Source organism: Lissotriton vulgaris, chromosome 3_1, assembly GCF_964263255.1.
Source record: "Lissotriton vulgaris chromosome 3_1, aLisVul1.2, whole genome shotgun sequence".
Classification (NCBI taxonomy): Eukaryota; Metazoa; Chordata; class Amphibia; order Caudata; family Salamandridae; genus Lissotriton; species Lissotriton vulgaris.
This window is the reverse complement of record NC_141689.1, coordinates 1,468,762,719-1,468,785,004: the sequence shown is the minus strand read 5'-3', so window position 1 is coordinate 1,468,785,004 and position 22,286 is coordinate 1,468,762,719.

Genomic DNA, 22,286 nt, shown 5'->3' with positions numbered 1-22,286 from the left:
GCTCGGGAGCCCTACTTCCAGCATCCTTGAGGGCGGATTCCAGAGGCTGTTAGCAGGAAGGCGGTAAGGGGCGCGAGGCACCAGCGGGGCTGCGAGCGTGCAGGGACTTCATTTCCCAGAAGTCCCTGCGAGACCAAGGAAGAGCTTCCGGTCCACTCTCCCTGCTGGCCCGCCCACCCGCCCAAACCGCCACCTATAAAATTTCACCTCACTCCCGCAGGGCGGGACGCAGCGTGGGCGAAGACGGGGCAAAGACAGGGCCGTTTCAACCTGTCTATATTATAATTTCTTAAGGGCTACACTCCCATCCTCCAATATGTCTGTTCGAGCGACACGAAGCAAAACCACAAAAAACGGCAAAAAAGTTACTGGGACACTTGATGATTTTATCACACGGACTAGCCTGTCTATTGATAACGAGATTACTAAGCTCCAGCACAGAGTCTCTCTAGAGCTGGAGTCTGCTAGGAAATTGTCAATAGAACTGGCACTGAAAAAGAAATCATCTTTGGGTCATATTGCAACCTCCAAAACGCCAGAGCGCGCTACCGGCCCTGTTCCTATAATCGCCTTGGCTGAAATACACTCTATCAATGAGGGGGTAGCTTCCGCTGATATCATAGAAGTATGCAGCAAAGATGTATCTGATAGTATAGTTCCAGAAAACACCTTACCCCCTGAACCTTCTATTGAGTCCAACCAGGGGGTCAAAGTACTGGGGGGAACTGGCCCAAATGTTACTTGTGACAATGTTAAACCACCACCCAAACGCAAACGCAAAAACCTTTCAGTCTATGCTAGAAAGAAGGCCAAGGTAGCATCAAACCAAACTTTCTCGGGGGTCTTGAACAGCCAACCATTTGCACAACCACAGGGACTGATCCTACTCCCCCTATTAACCAATGTAGCACGGACAATACAGGGCTGTCCAACCCGGTACAAAGCATGGATACACTAATAGAAGAGGGTGAGAATATCTCTACATCTAGGTATACTACACAAGGGGACAGGGAAGAATTTTTGAAAATAGTGTGGGAAACGCTTAAAGTATTATTGAGGCCATTAGATGTCAGGTTAGCTGGTATCGAAAACCAATTACTTGAAGTAGAGAAGAGGGTTATTACATTAGCAAGTATAAGCCTTAATGGCAATAACGGGCCCATACATGCTCAAACTTTACCAGTGGCTGTTACCCCAAATACTAACCCATTTAGCGTTCTAAAACAAAAAGAAGGGGTAGCCAAAAATAAAAATTCTAACTTGAAAGTTACCACCCAAACAGCACCTATTTCCACAGTCTTGAATGGGCCACCGGCAAACACAACTGCATCTCAGCCCTCCGGGTCTGCTCAAAGTAAAAAACCACAGCCAGCAAACACCTCCACAACTAATCCTCTGGCCACTAAATCTTCTGTTCCCCAGAAGCCAGCGGAGACAACCAGACCCCACCAGGGCTCTAACAAACCCACGCACGATAGGTCCCAAGCGCATAGAACTGACTCATATAATCACCAGACAGCTTATCCCAAAAATAACTTCAGGGGAGGATATATAGATTTGCCACCAGACGCTAGCCCATTTGTTATAGTCCTCACTGGTGTCCCCGAATTACAAAATCACAATGAAGAGAACTTTGCTTCATTAAAAAACAAGGTGATTTATTGGTTAAATTCAAACAAACCGATTCCAAATCACATGAGAAGCAAAATTCTGATGGTACGCAGAGTGCCATGGGTTGGGCAAATGACCAAGTCAGTTCCGGGCGACTGTATAGTTGTCTCGTTTGAGGAACCGCATAGTGCGGAACAAATCTGTGCATGGAAATCGTATGGAGACACATTCCCTATTACAGCTAGACCCCTTTCTTTTTTTTACCCTCCTCCTAGAATTCCAAAGCATGGCCCTGGTTGGAACACTCCTAATCTGTTTCATGGCTATGCACCAAATACAGCCAGACAAGCAGAGCTTAATGCGTGGTCTGGGGTCCCAACATTCAATAGATTTAGCTGTTTGGACGCAGTGGACTGACTGAAAACTATGCCCAACTGTACTCCTATGCTCTATGATCTGTACTGTACATTGGGAGTGGGGCAGGATCTCCATAGATCAGGAATAACAATTCCACAAAACCAACCCAGTTCTGAAGGCAATTCAGTATGTACCAGTATGCCGACAGAACGACATGGTGAAATTCCTATTTGTACAATAGGGGAAGTGGCATCCAATATTGAGAACAAAATAAACAATACACATTTAAATACTATTGCTCCTACACCATCCCTAGTAGCGCCTACAGCTAACGGTGACCCTTCTGATAAACCATTAATTCCTGAACTGAAATTTTTATCTTGGAATATTGCTGGAGTTGGAAAAAACTTGAAGGACCCTGATTGGGCGGATTATATTGATTCTGGTGAAATCTGCCTTTTGCAGGAAACATGGGCCATGGAAACCCCACATAGGATGGGCTTTAAAACTTTTGATAAAGTGGCAACTCAATCAGAGAGGGGAAGACCAGCGGGGGGTCTAATTATATGGATTAAAATTACACTAACTATAAAGGCTGAAAGCATAGATACAGGAACTCCGGATATCCTAGCCTTAAAGATCACTACTGCAAAGGGGCATAAATATTATATTATTAATATTTACAATAGACCTATAGGTCACTTTAGAGTTTCACCCACGCTGGAAATTTTGGATTCTTTCCTTAAAACAGTAGTCTGTGATGTCCCAGTAATTTTGGGGGGTGACTTGAATTGTAATTTTGAACCGATTCTTGGCATTACTGAAGCCCTCGAGGATGAAGACCATGCCTATAACATCCCCCAGCTCGAGACTGCCATACACGTCAAGTGCACTACGTTAGCAGTCCAACTTCTAAGGCTAACAGTTGAACACGGTTTACGAGCTTGTAATGGCCGCCTTCCTTCTGACCTATCCAAACAACCAACCTTTGTAAAGTCTGAAAGTAGGCTCGATTTTATTCTTGTATCATTAAGCATTTGGCACTTTATGATGGACTTTAGAGTATCTAACAGGGTTGAGAGTGATCATTTTCCCCTGGAACTCCATATTAAAGCACATATGTTTAGTGACTCTATGCCCACTGAAGTTGCAGATGTACCATGCGAATCTGTTCACATTAATAATAATAGACGTGCTCTAAAATGGCCGCATCTGCTATCAGATGGCACAACCCTTGCAGCTGTTTATTCTCTCTTTGATTCAACCTTTGGCCCCATAGCTGGCTCTCCACTCCGATCTGAGAACTATGCACATTTTGTTGAACTGCATAAAACCTTCTTTGACAAGCTCAAGATCCACATGTCTAAAATGCCAAAGAAGAACCAGCAAAATATAAGGATGGGTTGCCATGGGAAGCTTTGGTTTAATCGCTCGTGTAAGATGGCCAAAAGGAGTCTTCTAACTGCAATCAAAGAGGGTTCTAAATTGGATGTCAAACTTGCAAGGGAAGAATATAAGCACGTCCTAAAAGATTCCAAAAAAGCCTGGGAAGAGCTTCTTTGGGCAGATATGCTGGCTGCTGCCAAAACAAACGACAATGTTGGCTTTTGGAGGTTGGTTGCTAATGGGGGGCATGCAGGAAGAGCAGTTAAGGACACTTTTCTGGATGAACTAACTTGGGTAAACCACTTCACATCCCTGTACAAACAATATGACAGTGCTGCTGTTGAGGACACTTGGTTACCCCCACCTCCTGAATGCCTTGATTTCACCTTGGAAGAAACAACGAAGGCAATTAACGATCTAAAAAGCAGTAAAGCCCCCGGTCCGGATAAAATACCTGGCGACCTTTACAAACATGCAATCGAAGTTTGGGCTCCTTATATCAATTGTTTATTTAATGTGTTGTCTATTGATTGTTCGTTTCCTGAAAGCTGGCGTGCAGCAGAAGTTTTACTAATTTTTAAAAAGGGTAGTAAATCTGATCCCTCTAATTATAGACCCATTAGCTTAATGGACACCCTGCAGAAACTCTATGCCAAACATTTATTATTTAGAATGAACGACTGGCTGGAGGAGTCAAAAATATTTACTATATTTCAGGCAGGCTTTAGGTCTAAGACCAGTACACTAGACCAGGTCTTCAGATTCTGTTGTATTTACTGGAAGTACGTACATATTAGGAAGGGTCATTTGTATGTAGCGTTTGTTGACCTTAGAGCTGCATTTGATCTTGTTCCTAGAAAATTGCTCTGGAGTTCCTTAAACAAAGCCGGGATGCCAGGGTGCCTGTTAAGTCAGATAATTGAGTTACATGCTAGAAACCATGCAAACATTAGATGGGGTCCAAACGGCGAACTGTCTCGCGATATTCCAATCGAGCGCGGCGTTCGTCAGGGTTGTGTCCTGGCCCCCACTCTATTTTCCATATTTGTTAATGATGTTCCTGAACATTTAAATGCCTGTAACAACGACTCACCTCAGCTAAATGGAGAGAGAGTACCTGCGTTGCTCTTCGCGGATGACACCATCCTCATCTCCCAGACTAAGAGGGGCCTCCAGATACTCTTAAACTCATTTAGTGGTACAGTGAAAAAAAAGGCCTGGAAATAAACACTAACAAAACTAAATGTATGGCATTAAACCCTAGCAGACCAGATAGAGGGATTTTGACTCTAAATGGACAAACTCTTGGGGTCGTTGATAACTTTTCTTACCTGGGGGTGGTAATTGACTCAAAGCTAACATGGAAGGCCCAACTTGAGAAGAGTAGGGTGGTATATGCTCAAAATGTCAAACCTATAATGAGTAAATTGAATGCTAGCATAAGTAAGAGTGCAACACCTGCTCTTGAACTCTTCAAATTTAAAATCCAATCTGCCACTCTATACGGGGCTGAAATATGGGGTCCCTGGGCCAGAGAGTGTTTCCAAGGATTGGATAATAAATGTATGAGATCTATTGTAAGGGTTCCTACTAGCACCCCCCTAACCCCCCTCCAATTTGACCTAAATTTTAAACGAACTGATCATTTTACAATTTTAAGACCCTTGATGTTCTGGATTAGAGTTTGGTCCACCCCAGAATTGTTGGATTATAGGAACTGTCTTCAAGAGGTATTAAACCTCGACACTTTTAATTCCATCCCATGGTATGGGCACATACAAAAATGGTTTAGATTGCTGGGGTTGCATTCTTTATGGGAACACCCTGAGAATCTGCCACCATCTGCAAAAACCATGGTGAAGAGAGCTTTCTGGTCCTATATGTATAACAAGGTTGTACACGAGAGTCGAACTGGCACTTTAACTAAAGAATTCCTATTGTTTAAAGTTGAACCTTGTTTTGAAACATTTCTGCACGAAATTGAGCCTCCTGTGGCCAAGACCCTTTACCTGAAATTCAGATACGGGACTCTTATGCTAACCTCTAACCTTGAACGATGGTCAAAGAAAAACGCTGAATGTACAACTGACAATAACAGAATATGTCCTATGTGCTCTGCCTCCTGTTTGGAGAATGAAATTCACATGCTCTTTGTATGCAATGCGTACATAAAAGCACGGAAAAAATGGTTAAAACCTATGTGTGCTCTCCTAGGAACTAGAAGTTGTCATATTGCATATAGGATTGTTAAAACGAATACTGACCAGTTCATTGTGTTCAGTATTAGCAGATTTTTAACTTCAGTTTTCTTTATTCGAAAAAAATTGGGTCAAATGTTTTGAGAAATTGTATCAGATTCTCCAAAGAGGTATACCCTGTAGTGCAATTCTGTTGCTAAACTGAATCATGTTAAATGAACTATTCTTGATTGGTGACCCTTTTTAAGGAAAATGCTTATGCATGTTCTCTATGAATTGTTAATTGGAATTCAAATTCTTTTTATGTATGTATATTCATGTGTCTTTTATGGCTATTTTGCCGAAATAAAGATTTTAAATAAAAAAAAAAAAAAAAAAAAAACACTAAAACAAGATAAAAAAATGCAGCATCACATTCTGAACCAGTTACAATAAAAATATACCAAAAGTGTAAACAAGGTTTCATACTGTGCAAAAGTTTTCTTAATTATAATCTTCCAATTTAGCTCTTACTCTTAGTAAAAAACTTTACAAAAGCAGAATTCATACTTATATCATTAGAATGCAGACACCTTATCAAAGCTTGCCTATGTGTCCTTATTCCTCGTGCATTAAAAAGTTTTCTAAGCATAGTTTTTCTTTCAGTTTGCAGTTCAGGACAGAAACACAACAAATGGACAATATTCTCCTCTCCGGTTTTACACAATCTGCATACTGTATCCCCCTTCGACTTAATCCATGGAGGAAGATGGCATAGTTCAGGGAGTACACCAAATCTTGCCTTTATAAATATTTTTTTGCTTTTTAATGTCCATGGTATTTCTAAATAAGCTTGAGTCTGCTTTTTGTAAACCCACTAATTATTCGCCATGTGTGTTTTCTTCTTGCCAATATGTCTTTATCTCATATAATTGATAGATGATATGTTAAGCTGTCGATTGCCTTTTTGAACAATTCCTTGTTTATTGTATTGTTCCAGATTGGCATCACAGCAAATTCTTCCAGTGCTTATTTTAAATATTTCCAGGCTTGTCATTTTCTGTTATTATTTATTTATTGCCATAGTAGTTGAGACATGTGCTTGTCATGATCATTTTTTATCCAGTTCCATGCTTTGATAAATTGACACTTTTGTTCATACAATTGGTTATTTAGACCAAACTCCAGGCTTATTTGTGCGGGTGATGCATTATTTGGTAGATGAAAAAGGGATTTAAAAGTTTGTGAGACTGCATTATTTATAGTCACAGTATCCTTCCCAGTTAATGCCTCACTACCTCCCCACACTATATGTAAGTGTGGGGAGGAGTTTTGCCAATATAACCTTTAAAAGGGGGTGATAAATAAGATTTCCTAATGATTTTTGCAGTATCCTGAATGCTGCCATCAAAGCATTTGCTTTCCTTTGTATATCTAATTTTTGTGGGTGAAAATTTCCATTATCATCAAATAATACTCCCCAGTACCTGTATGTTTCAACTGGTTCTAGTTGGATATCGTCCATAAACCATTTGGATTTATGTTTTAATCTTACATTTTTAGTGATAACCATAACTTTAGTCTTGGTTTTGTTTATCACCATTCCGTTTTCTTTTGAGTATGAAGATATTTGATTTATTAGGCGTTGTAATCCCACTTTCGTTTGGCTTAGAAGTATGACATTGTCTGCATAAAGCAGATTGGAAATTTGTTCGCAAGCTAGTGTTGGGGGTGGGCATTTATTTCATCCAAGGCCTCTGTTAAATCTGCTAGAAACAAGTTAAAAAGTAAAGGGGCCAATAAGCATCCCTGCTTTAGACCTACTGTTGTTATTACTTCCTTTTTTAGTGTGTGGCCATCCCCCATCCACACTCTAACCCATGTATTGGTGATCAAAAGTTGGATAAGTTTTAGCAATTTGTCTGGAATTTTTTTTGCCGTAATTTTCTCCTTAAGAGGCATCTTTAGAAACAACCAAAAGCAGATCTAAAATCTACAAAATACAAGTACAGAGGTTGTTCATTAAAATTGATTTGTCCATTAAAAGTGATAAAGCTAATATATTTGTTGTTGTTCCATGTCCCTTAACAAACCCAGTCTGATTCGGAGGTAATATCTTGTTATCCATTGCCCATTCTGTAAGATTTATAAGTAAGATCTCTGCAAACAACTTAGCATCTTGGTCTTGTAATGCTATTCACCGGTAATTTGGAGGGTATGCCAAGTTTCCTTTTTTATAGATAGGGGATATTAATGACCCTCTCCAGGATTCCAGTATATTTCCTGTCCGTACAATTTCTTTAAACACCTCCGTAAGGTATTCTGACCACAAAGTTGTTTTTTCTCTGTAGAGGGCAAACAGAATTCCATTTGAAATCAATTTGACCTTAATTGTCGTAATTAGGTATGTTTATCCTACTCTAGTTACCTTCCTTTATTTTTATTTTCTGATCAGAATTTAGATGTTTTTCAAGAAAGGTAACACATTCTTTTTCCGATAGAGTAGATGACACCACTAACTTATTTGGTCTTACTAAGGCATTTATTGTTTTCCAAAATTCCCTTGAATTTCTTTGATTGCTTGTGTAGAGAAGTTTTGACAAGAAATCTGGCTTAACATGATTTCTTTCATTCAATATCAATTTCCTCAAATTCGGATTTAAGGTTTTTAGTTTAATTGACAATTCAGCATTATGTAGAAAATGTATAACCTGCCTTCTTTAGTTACTACGAGTACTTTTTTATTGTGTACGGTAGACTAATATATGAGTTCCTTTTCTCTCCTTGTGTGATTTCATTCTTCTTAACTTCAGATAGAGGAACCTGAGGTTTGACAAGTTTACAATTAAAGTTTACCCATTGTTCAATTGGTGAAGTCAAGCTCTTATCTTTAAAACAATCTTTAATGAGTTTTTGCACTAATTCATTGGTCTCCTATTTGATTAGTTTCCTATAGTTGATCATTCCCATGTGACCGTGCATGGTCAGGTACGTTTGATGCTTTTTACTCATGAATTTTGTAGTGATTATCTGTTGACTATGATCACTATCTGGAACCTTCTTCAATTGGTACGAAGAAATATTGATAAAAATATTAAGTGATACAATTGTATAATCAATCCTTGTCTTTGCATTAAAGGACTGGAAAGAAAACGCTGCTTTTGAATCTAACATAAATCTCCCATTTAGTATTCGTAGTCCCATTGCTTCTATGTCCTTTACAAAGTGTGTTCCAATTTAACTTCGAGGAGGATTTGTCTCTATTTCTAGTGCCTGGTGGGGGATAGCCCATTGATGATCTTGTGACTGTGTGATGTCATCTCTGGTAAATGGTATTAGAAGATTTAGATTAAAATCCCCTGTAAGGTTAAAATCAACAAAAGGGTAAACCAACTTTTGTTCCAACAAAAAACTATTAAGGGTGGCACACATTTTGTCCCTTATACTTTGAGTTGGGTGTATATATACATTAATCAAAAATAAGGTCTTTAATTTATCTTGATTGTATTTCAACTTTACCATTAGGATATTAGGACTAATTGTATCTAGTTGCTTGTGATCAACTAGTAAGTCGATGGATATAAATGTTGCTAACCCCCTGCTTGGACAGCCATATTTATGTGTTTTGTTTGCAGGGTCAAAGTAGCCTTTGTATCCCTGTAGTACGATTGGGTTGATTTCACATGTTTCTTGCAGCAAAATAATTTGGTACGAGTTAGAGATAGAATTTAAGTGGGCATTGTTCACCTTACTTCCTACCCCATGTATATTCCATGAGCACATCATGAATTTTTCAGTGTCCTTTTTGTCTTCCATTGTTGAGACAGTAGCTATATTACGTCATAGGTCTTTATTACTGTGTAAAGCCGAAGCTATTCATTTTTCATTTATTCCCGTTGACTTTTCTATTTTGCTTTGGGCCAGCATTTCCTCAATTTCTTGCTCTTATCTTTCAAATGCATTTTTAAGTACTGAGCAAACTTGCTTGTTGTTCTTTCCCTTCTGTTCGATACCATCATCATTAATGAGAGGGGTTGGATATACCTTTGGAACTGGATTACTGATTATTATACCCCAACCTTTGAATATTTGTTGTTCATTTAGGACTTGTTCTGCAACTGACACAAAATTTACAGTAATCAAGGTAGATGGCTGGGTACCATCAATCTTTGATATGAATCCTATAGATTCAATATCCTTACTCGTCACTTTTGCTAGAGACGGGATTGATTTAAAAAGGCAAAGGATGTTTCTTCTATTTAGAGTGTCTTGACTACCTCTCGAGTCAAATTCTGGTTTAAAAATCAACTGCACCTTTTCAATAGTTGACTGGTCTTTATTCCTATCTTCTTCTATGTTTTGTAGGACCTTATATGTGACTTGTTGCTCCCCACCATATCTTTCAATGAGCAGATGATCCCAGTTTGGTAATCACCTTGTAATTTCAGGTTGTTCTATTATATTATTTTTTTCCCTCAATAATTTGAGTTAATATCTTTTGCTTTTCTATATTTTGCCCAATTTGTTGATTCTGTGGTTGGGTTATTTTTAAATTTGTACCATGGGGTTATAATCCCAAACCCGAGGCCTATGTACTAATGGGAAGGTATAGGTTTCTTTCTCATCTTTTTCTGGTACTCTATCTTTAGATTTAAGAGGAATGGGTACGGTCTTTAACTTCACTAACTCTTCTGGTAGTTCACTATTTATGTGCTCTGGTGCCTGATATACAATGCACCCATTTCTCGGTGGCTTCAGTTTCTTCTCCCTCATACAATCCTCCATTTTTTCCAATTCTTTCCCAGTTTGTTTTATATTGTCTGTTGTGGTAAGAATAATTTTCTGAGAACTCATGTAGTCAATAGTTTATCCTACGTAGTTTAAAGGATAAAGTAAAACCGTATTGGTAAAAAATATTTGTAAAGGAGAACTTGCAGTGAGCCTTCAGTCATCTATTCTCAGAGAATGAAAAAGGAATTATAGTGAGGGAAAAAGAGACTGAAAAAAAGCACACACAAGTTAATAAGTTATATTATATACCAACAAATAAATACACCATTGACAGTTGACAGTGGATAGCAATCCTTTGTGCAAACTTACTTGCCACTGCTGTTGCTGCTCAAAATGTTCGGAGGGGACCGCAACGCCGTACCTCCCCTCACGCCGCCCTCACGCTGCTCCTGCCTCCCGGACACCATTTCACTGCATTCCCTGTGTGGGGCACGTATCTCGCGTCACAGGGAAGCGCCAGGAGGCACTTCTTAAGTGCTCAAGGGCTGCCTTAGCACGGGTCTGACAATCCTTTGTGCAAACTTACCTGCCACTGCTGTCGCTGCTCAAAATGGCTGGATGGGACCGCAACGCCGTACCTGCCCTCACGCTGCTCCTGCCTCCCGGACACGATTTCCCAGCATTTCCTATGTGGGTCACGCATCTCGCATCACAGGGAAGCACCAGGAGGCGCTTCCTAAGCGGTCAAGGGCTCCCGCAGTACGGGTTTGACAATCCTTTGTGCAAACTTACTTGCCACTGCTGCTGTTGCTAAAAACGGTCAGAGGGGACTGCAACGCCGTACCTGCCCTCACGCTGCCCTCACGCTGCTCCTGCCTCCTGGACCCCATTTCCCAGTATTACCTATGTGACGCATGCATCTTGCATCACAGGGATGTGCTAGGAGGTGCTTCTTAAGCGCTCAAGGGCTCCCGCAGCGCTGGACATGCACGGCGTGCCCAGGCAAGGGCGGGCCCGTCCGCACCTGTCAGAGGCCGGAAGAGGCTGGACTGGGCCACCCCTCCAAAATTGACATTGGAACAGCAAGTAAGCCTGTGTAACTGGACCTGGTAATAAGGGAGGTCTTCCTTTTTTGCTATAGGGACTGATCGAGGGACTGTATTTTAAAACTACGTTGAACGTTTTCCATTGTAAACTGCTCAGTCTTCCATTTTTTGGGGATGAGTAAAGTCATTCGCAAAGGGGGGCAGGGCCGGGAGTGGTGGGAACCTTAGACGCCTTCCTCTCTCGGGCTGTATTCGTATTAATACACAAGATTGTGCTGACTGAAAGGAAGTTTTCACTCGATCCACTACGTTCATCTATAGGACCTGTTCCAGTGTTAGAGTATTCAGTTGCCCCAACTGTGAGCACCCAATTATCCCCTGTGATCATAGGTAGCTCAGAGAGGGGCACTTCCAAACCAAACCCTGTGGACTCATCCTCTTCCCCGCCCCCCCAACTACCCCCATTAATAAGCTCACTTGGCAGCAAAAGTTATCAGAAGCCCCAGGAGAAAATGACCAGACAAAGAAAATGAAAGCACAGAGTGTCCCAAAAGCCAGCCACCAGGTCTAAAAGCAGGCTAAGAACAAGAGTGTGGAATCTCGGAGGGGAGGGTCCCAAGCCTCACCCACTGAGATGGATAACACCAAGGTAGGCACTGTTTGTCTAGAACCATCTGCATTGGGACCCGACATCCTGATTCTTTAAAGGCTCAGGATGATCTTTTAAAACAGATGGAAGCCAAGCTCTTAGCCCTGATTGATCCCCTTATGTCTAAATTAGAAGCTATAGACCAGAGATTAATCAAAATAGAGCAGCATAGAACAAAAGTTTAATCTACCTATCCTGGGAATAGCCAGCCTGAAGTTATAGCTACCGTCCAGGTGGGAAATCTATCTGGGTCACCTTGTCATGATGAGGCCTGCCCACTCCTTTCCCTATTAATTCCTACAAAACCATCAATACAACTCTTACCATTGCACAATGCCCCATTGATTCGCAAGGAAGGGCCAAAGGGCCCAGTGGGGACACTACAGGGTCAGGGTGGGGATATGTCGACGGAAGTCTCTCTCCACCTTCGACCTGCGGCAACACCCTATATCATAGTACTGGCCAACGTACCGAGACTTCAATTCCGAGAAGAGGAACATTGGTCTTCACTTAAGAACAAGGCCCTCCACTTTTTTTAATACAAGGACAGGGATTGGGAACCATCTCTTCACCAAATTTAAGATGGTTAGAAAGGTTGCTTGGGTAGGTCATTCTGATAAAGGCCTGGATGGAGACTGTGTAGTTTTAAGCTTCAGGTCTCCGAGCATGGTTCAGTGTATTCTGGAACGGGCAGTCTCCTTTAGGGTTAGTACTGAGGCTATTAATGTTTTCCCGCTGGGTCACTTTTATCGATGTTTGAAATCCCAGAGGGGCATTACAAAGGATACCCTTGAACCCGCCGGGCCCTAATAATTGTGCAGTCCCGACCTAACAGGTACGAGGTATTTAGCTCGCTGGAGGATAATGACTGACTGTATCCTAAACTCGGTTCCATTACTCCTAGGGAATCCGTTATCAAGGACTCAGGAAAATACAAAATCATATTAAATCCAGAGCCAAGGGGGTCTTCCTTTTATAATAATCGATACACCGGAGGGCTCAAATAATTCGGATGATGGACCTGGAGAATACAATAGTCCAATTGAGACTATCTTGGATGGAGTGAGCACACCAGTGGGTAAAATTGATCTTTGTGTAGTCCCTGGTGATAACCGGTTCCATCCAAGCAGCAAATCTAGCCCATGTCCTGCAAATTTGGCTTTGGTTTCCTGTAACATTGCCGGGTTAAAGAATAAATTAATATCATTAGACTGGCTATCCTTTATCGAACAAAACAATATTTTAATATTTCAAGAATCATGATCAGTGGACCCGGAGTTTAGACAAGGCTATTTAAATTTCTTTAAGCCTGCCACTGCTGGTCAAAGGGGTAGACGATGGGGGAACTAACCATCTGGGTGAGACAGGATGATAGGTATAAAGTTCAGCAGTTGGACACTGAGAGTAACAATATCTTATTAATTAAAATTAAAATTCCGGATATCGAGGACCTTTAATTTTTAACGTTTATGCTAGAGGGATGTCTGGAAGTAAAGCCTCTGACATTGTTGCCCTCTTATATTCCTATTTCATCAATGAGGACAAGGGGAACCCATTAAATCACTCGGGACCATGGGTAGCAAGTATTTATCAAAACAACAAGTGGTCCTGAGCATACTAAGATAACAAAAATAATAGATATAGATCACAATGGAATTCTATACAGTTTAGGATTCCTTGACCAGCCGGCCAGGGAATATTTATTAGTTCAATTGTTTAGGATCTCAGAGATACAAAAATTAACCCCAATAGTTAGGGTTAAATTGGGGCACAATCCTGTGCCATATAGAGAAGAGCAAGACAAAGGGGTTAAAGGTAAGTGAAAGAAAGTTATCAGGCAAACACAAGTGAGCTAGCAGGTCACTGACATTAAATATACGTTAGCAGTGTATCCTGGAGTCATTCATACAAACAATGGTATCATATAAGTACATGTATGAACTACTCTGAGGTCGACGTTTCGATCCCTAGCTCGAGTATCACGGGATCATCATCAGGACAAGAAATTTATATAGCCTTAAAGTAATCATTTATAACACCTTGGATGGGTGCAACATAATTCAGATTGTTATTCCATCTGAGAATCTAGTGCAGTGATTCAGCGTGGGTGCCCCGTAATTCAGATTGCACTTTCATCTGAGGGTCTGTGGGCGCGCAGGTCCGGGTTGAATGGCAGAGCTCAATCTTCTGGGTTGCAATGAGTTAATTACTGACGAAGTCACATTACTTGGATGTGTTCAGTTTAGGAGGCGTCTGCAGCTCCGCAATTATATGCCTCGTGTGGTGGGGAAAAAACATCGAGGTAGCATAGGTCCGAGGCAGTTACTGATAGTACTGTCTACTGGGTATTATTGGAGCGCGACACGTTGGTCGATCAGATGTCTCCCGGGCGGGAGCGCTGTCCTTGCATTGGAGCCGGGTAGGGGATTTCGGCCAGGTAGATAACTGGTCCGCAGTGGGAGACAGAAGTTCTCCGTAGTTGCCAGTCACTGAGGCTGCTCTCGGTCAGACCCTCTCACTTACCTTTAACCCCTTTGTCTTGCTCTTCTCTATATGGCACAGGATTGTGCCCCAATTTAACCCTAACTATTGGGGTTAATTTTTGTATCTCTGAGATCCTAAACAATTGAACTAATAAATATTCCCTGGCCGGCTGGTCAAGGAATCCTAAACTGTATAGAATTCCATTGTGATCTATATCTATTATTTTTGTTATCTTAGTATGCTCAGGACCACTTGTTGTTTTGATAAACTCTTATATTCCTATCTCAACCATTATAAAGGAGGGGGAAACATATTAGTTGCCGGTGATTTTAACTGTTATTTTGAACCTCTAGATACCAACGATGTAGACCTTGGCCTTGAGGAGGATCTTTTATGACACATTCTGCAATTAACCCTAACTCCTAATATAAAATGGACGGAGCTGCAATATTATGCCTAGAGCATGGGTTAAGGGCTGTGAATGGGAGGATGAAATCTGATAAGCAGGGCTCTCCCACTTTCAGCAGCGGAGTGCGTAGTAGTGGTATAGACTATATACTTCTTAACAAGGAATACTGGTCCTCCGTCGAGGACATGGTTGTCGTGGAAAGTGACCATAAACCCCTGGTAGTGTCACTTCACTTGTTAGGAAGTTATGCCCCAGAATATTGTTTAGTGGGTATAGAAGTGCAGCTCAGAAATGATACCGGGAGAGTAAAATGGTTGAACTGTCTTAATAAAGAGGACCAATTAGTGGTCATGAGCCAGTTGGTCGGCGAGGCACCTATAGCTCTCCAAAATTGTTTAACGCATCAGGAAATCGAGACTAAAGTTAATCCCATCCATACCAAACTTTTTAACAGCTCAAGGGCTTTTTTATAACTAACGTACAAAACCCAAAGAACCATGCTAAATCCACGGTGGACACATGGTATGGGAAATCATGTCAGGAAACATATAAAGCATTAGCCAGGGCAATAAGATCCAAAAACAGGGACAGAATTAAAAATGTGAGGGCAGAATACAAGCTAGTGCAACACAAGGCTAAAAGGGAATGGGAAGAGCAGTATTGGAATGAGCTGTATCATGCCAGCAAAGATAGGAACATGGTTGCCTTCTGGCATTTGGTTAAATGGGGAAAGGCGAAGCCCAGTCAACCACCTTCCAACCATTTAGCACCGGAATTGTGGGTTTCACATTTTATGACACAGTTTGCTTCCCCTGCTTAAGATTCTGAGCTGTCCCATGGTTTTCCCATTATCCCTGTAGATATTCCTGCCTTTTATTTCACTAAGCAGGAGGCCGAAACAGTACTTAACACGTTCGCGAGAGGTAGAGTGCCCGGGTTACACTGTGTACCTGCTAATCTGTTCTTGCATGAAAAGGTAGTATGGGTGAATTACATCCAGTCCCTAGTGAACACTATTGCAAATGGCTCCCTTATACCTGATTCATGGATGGGTGCTGAGATTATCCCGATTTTTAAAAAGGGGGATTGTTCAGATCCTGGTAATTACAGGCCAAAATGTTTAATTGATTGTATCCAGAAGGTGACTGCTAGGCTTGTGTTGAGCAGAATTCAAGGTTGGATCAATGAGTTTGATATCCTTTCCCCCTTACAGGCTGGGTTCTGCTCACACATGAGCACTATCTATCAGGTTTTTAGATTTGTTTTAATTTACTGGTGTGTGTTGATCCTTAGAGGTTGTACCCTGTGTGCTGCGTTCGTAGATCTCTAGTCGGCATTCGACCTTGATCCGCGTGCCGAGATGTGGAGTGTTTTTGCGGAACTGGACATGCCCTTGGATCTACTGGCCTTCTTTATTAAACTTCATGATGCAAATTTTGCACAAGTACGATGGGGTCAGCAAGGAAGGGTAACTGATAGATTTCCGATTGCCAGAGGGGTCCGTCAAGGGTGTGTACTTGCACCAGCACTTTATTTCCCTGTAGATTAATAGGGTCATTCAGTACTTCACAAACCACCCTCCTGACGCCCCTCTCTTGATGGTAGGAAGATCCCTCTGCTAATGTTGCAGATGACACCTTGTTAATCTCTAAAACGCAACAGGGTCTCCAGATGGCGATTGTGAGGTTTGAGGTTTTTTACCAGGACCATGGCCTTATCATCAATGGGGATAAGACAAAGTTCATGCTGCTACATAAACATAAGATTGTAAGAGGGAGGGTAGCCATGAATGAAGTCACATTAGAGCAAACCCAAGTTTTTTTCTACCTGGTTATTACCCTAGGTCGAAAACTACATTGGAAACCACATATTGACCAGCTGGCCCTTAAACATGCTCAACTGGCCGGTGCCTTAATAAAGGAAAAGCGCCTCTCCCTCACAGAGCTGACTGCCCCTGTGCTTAAAATTTATAGCACCAAAATTAGCGATTCGGTCCTGTATAGGGCCGAACTTTCGGGCTTCAGCAACCTAGCGGCACTGAAGAACTCTCAAAATAAGTTCATGAGGGGTATAACTGGCCTCCCACAATCTACTCCATTACTGCTCCTCTATTATGATTTGGGATGCCAGTTTATAGAGGATGTGGCACGATATAGTCCTGTGGCCTACTGGAGGAGACTCTGGGTAACCCCTGAGATCTCCCTGTATGCTCAGGATTTCCTTGAGGCCCGGAATGCCGATAGTGCGTACAAAATCCCATGGTTGAGGCAGGCAAAGGCCACTTACAATGAAATGGGCCTCAACCTCTTGTGGGAAAGTCCCACGAATACCATCTGGAAAGGCTCTTAAGGAGTTATATTGGAATATGGTCTCCATGAAATGCGTCATGTCATTAACCATTCCTTACTTATCAAGAGATTTCTTGGAGATGAAACATGACACCGTTTATGAAGGGTATTGGGATTTTATTACGGTTTTTAACGATTTATTTATTTATTTATTTATTTTTTACACTTATAAAGCGCTACTTATACCCTTGGGCGTCAAGGCGCTGAAAACCATTATTGAAGAAAGTAAGAAATGAGAGAATAAACAGAATTGACTATTGAAAGTAGGTTAATGAGAGAAAAGCCAAGTTTTCAGGAGTTAAATGGAAATAGGAAATGGTATCACCAATTTAGGGTGGGTACACTCCCAGTCAATTCATTTACTGGTAAATGGTGCTCCAAGACTAGCACGATATGTCCATTTTGTCCGACCCAGCCAGAATCTATAGCACACATTCTATTTATATGTCCAGTGTACAAAACACTGAGGTACACATGATTGAAGCCCATCTGTATGTTGATTAATTAATACTGGCAACGAGGCTCTAAGGATATTAAAAACGGACTGCACGGAACTAATTGTAATTGCTGTTGCCAAATTTCTACACTGGATGTAGGCTATTCGTGCACATAAGCTAAGTTTGATTTAAAGGTTTTATCTGTTTTTAGGGAAAGAAACAAAATCCGTCTCTAACTTGGTTACAACTACCCTGTGTAATACACTGTATTATGGGTTGGGATTTTTTTACAGTTATTTTGTTTTTAAAATAACTTAATGTACAATGGATGGGGTTACTTGTCGAATCACTTTCCTATTGTGTCAGTTTTTTATCCTTACGAGAATGAAATGCTTAATATTTTAAATGTCTTTTATTATTATGTGTATCAAATCGGATAGCTGTTTTGGAGAAGATTGATAGAGGGAGTAGCTACAGACAAAGCCTAAAACATCCCTCTCTGATACCCTGAAGTGGAACAAGCAATTATGCAACTCTTCTATTCTCCTTCCAGTACATTCCGTAGGGGTTCTTGGTATAGTATCCAAAGCATTGAAGTTTAGAGGATAATGGGGTTGCTGATTAAATCAAGTCTAATATAATACCTCATCTTCTTATTCTGTGGTTTTCTTCATGTGAGCACTAGTTTCCACGGAAAATTTCCAGAGTTTGCAGAAGTTTGTCCCCATAGCCTCTCGAAGATAGGGGAAGTTAAATTGGATTTAGCACTTCGTGCAGGAATTTGGAGAATTTTCAGTTACTATTTAACTCAAAATTAGGAGGGGCAGATTTATGAGTTCTGGCGCATCTCTGCAAATCAGCAGGGATGCGCCAGAACTGATGCGTCACGCAATTCCCTCCTTGCGGCACCACAGATGCGCTGCATTTACAATGCGGAATTCCATGATGGAATATCGTTAACATAAATATCGTCAGAAATAAATATCGTCACTAAAATATCGCTTACATTAATATCGTCATCCTATACTTAAACAAGGATTCACACAAATATCGACAACCCTAATATCGTTCACACTAATATCGACAACATAAATATCGACTACTACATTATCGACTTTATTTTAAATAACATTACCTTAGACATATATATCGACTACACTAACATCGACGACCTCTCTGCTTATAGAAAGATACAAAAAATATCGTCTTTTGATTACCAACTCGATATGCACTATTCTTTTATTTTACTCACTTTTTTTTTACTATTTTACTTTACAAAACTATTCACACATATAATTATTTAGTTTTCCTATTACTTATTTATATAAAAATAAATAATATAGGTTAAAAAAATTTACATTTACTGATACTATCATACACTCCGATGGCCTAAATGTAAAACACTTTTCATTATTTTCTACATATAAACTATTTACATATAAAACAAAAAAGCACATATACAACTTTTTACTATGTAATTTAACAAACAAATAGTGATGCAACAAACTCTTACGAAAATAACGGTTTTCTAATTCAAAATAACGTTCTCAACCAATGATTTTGAAATTTCACTAATTGAACCAATAAAAAGCTACCATTAATTAACTCACTAATATAAAAACAATTACACACTTAACGTAATTTACCATTTTTGGCCCAAACTTGGAGAAAAACGGTTACCTTGCTGAGAGAAGAGAATACAAACCTACGACTACAACTACAAAACGTCATACTACACTTCAAGTAAGTAAAATCCCATTGCTTTTTTCATTCGAACTTAGCAAAAAGTAGATAAACTCCCTAATTTAAAAACTGTTCTTCTCTAGAGTGAAACCAAAACATGTTGAACTTATCAACAACGACCAGAAACTTAGATGTAAAAACATTTATAAACTACCTTATCCATGTCTACTTAGATAGCTGATAAAAATTATTTAAACTTGCTAAGTAAATGTACAATTTACTTCATATGTTAACAACTACTATCATCCAAATACTATAAGTAACACAATGATTATTTTTTCCACAGACTCTACAAAATTATTTGCCTATCTACAACTACACTACCAACATCTTTTACTACATCAAGTAAGTATAGTCACTGTATGTATAACAATTCTGAAAGTAAAATCAAACACCTATTACACTAAATCATGTCTTTCAATTATTCTTTAACACTACTACAGAACTTAAAAAGGAGAAAATTCAGAAAGAGAAATAAGAATAAAAGAATTACCAGTGAAGCCACATAGTAAGTATATGTTCACACTTTTTCCTGCTCTTATACACACCTCTATAAATCGTGTTCAATGTTCTTAAAAATACATATATATATTTCCACAGATCTACCTTAGACATGGCAACGGGAGCTACTTTCATTACTTCGCAAAAAGGGAAACTAATGCTGAGCTACATGGGTTACACCTACACCCAAGAAAGAATAAAAGCGAATAAGACCCATTGGAAATGTAGCATGCTATGGTAGAGCAACAACTGTTGATAACAATGTGGTAAATGTACGTGAGCATAACCACCCACCAAATGTAACAGAAGTGGAAGTTAGAGAAGTACTGGAAACATTTGAAGATGCTAGTACAGGATCACAAGAAACAAGCACTAGTATTTTGAAAAATGTTTTAAGCAAAGTGCCAGAACATGTGACAGGACAGCTACCTTCTATTCCCAACTTAAAAAGATTAATTGCTAAAACTAAACGTGCTTCAGATCCAACTCCACCAACCCCAGAAAGTTTTCAGGATATAAAAATATATCCTGAATATACCATTACACATAATGAGGATAAATTCTTAATGTATGACAACCACAGTCATGACAAACACATTTTACTTTTTGCTACTAATAGTAATTTGCAAAAACTTAAATCATGTGAAACATGGATGATGGACGGGACTTTTAAAGTTTGTCCCAAACCTTTCTATCAACTTTACACCATCCATGGTGAATACCAAGATACAAATATCCCTCTAATTTATACTCTGCTGCCAAACAAAACAAATACTACCTACGTTGAACTTTTAACAACGATCAAAGAATTAACTGATAATTACTATCCTCAAAGAATTATAATTGACTTTGAAATGGCTATGATTCAAGCTATCCTTAAAATATATCCCCATACCTCAATACAAGGTTGTTATTATCACTACAACCAAAGTATATGGAGGCACTTACAAAAATCTACTTTGAACATTGAATATTCTACAAACAGTCACTTTGCTTATCAAATAAAAAAGTTGATTGCATTGGCATATGTACCAACAACAGAAGTAGCTAACTACTACAATTTATTAATTGACAGCCCTTTCTACCGCACCAATGAGAAAAAACTAACTCCCTTCTTGGACTATTTTGAAGATACCTGGGTTGGAAGATTAAATCGTTCAGGCCACCGTAGACAACCTAAATTTCAAATTCCATGGTGGAATGTGTATGCTAGTACAATAGCACAAAAAGCTAAAACTAACAACGCAGTTGAAGGATGGCATAATGCCTTCCAAGCAACTTTAGGAAGAAGTCAACCAACACTTCACAAACTAATCCAAAGCATTAAAAAAGAACAAAGCTACCAAGAACTCAGAATAGAGCAATCCCTTTCTAAAATTGGCCCTAAACTAAGTAAACAAACATTAAATATGTACGAATATCTCCAGCAAAAAACTAGAATGTACCCAAGTATAGAAGGTCTAGCATACTTAGACCTAATAGCTAAATCCATCCTTTAAATATAAATACCTAAAAAGTAAGCAAAGTAAGCAAAGCATAACAAAACATACTATGTAGTTAAATTTAGTAACATTATGTCATGTAAAAATATAAGTAATTTATTATTACAAGACATAATAACATTACATTTAACTAAATAGTACACTATAACACAATGCAACCCAAAACTAAATATCACTTTTACTTACGGTTCTGCTGCTGTAGAATATGTTCCACAGTGATACTTTCCACAGCAATAATAGGAAACGCTATCCATATAGTGTATAAAAATCCCAACAAAATGCAAAAAATACAACTGTTTGATAATAGTCCCACGTCGCAATCCTCTCAAAATTGAAACCAGTAAAAAGGTGATAAATAATCACGAGTAAAAAAGTAGAAAACCCGAAAAAGCAGGGAAAGTAAAAAAGTATGTACCTGCTTTAAAAAAAAAAGCGTTACAATCCATCTACTCCCCAAAACGAACACCTGTAAATAATCGAAACAAAACGCACCCTCAAAACATACGAAATACACATAGCCTACACATAGCATATAAAACATATGTAACCATTTAAATTCATCCATTAATACAACCCTAAACCTTACTTGTGTTCGAACTACCTCACAAAGTACGTTCTACATAACGACGCTAAATAACACGTAATTCACACATAAAGAGTAAAGTACTACACATATCGACACGTACACACTACAACTATCACTAAAATAAATTTAAATATCTTTAAAAATAATGTAAAATAAACTTACCTTCACCAACAAGAAGCAGCTCCCAACCGCGAGGTTCCGTTTTCTAAAATGACCCAAACAACGATGTTGATAGAGTAAAAAGTGAAGTTCCAAAAACAAAATGGCTGCATAATAAAAACTAAAATAGGACTAAATACTCTTTTGATCAAAAATAAAT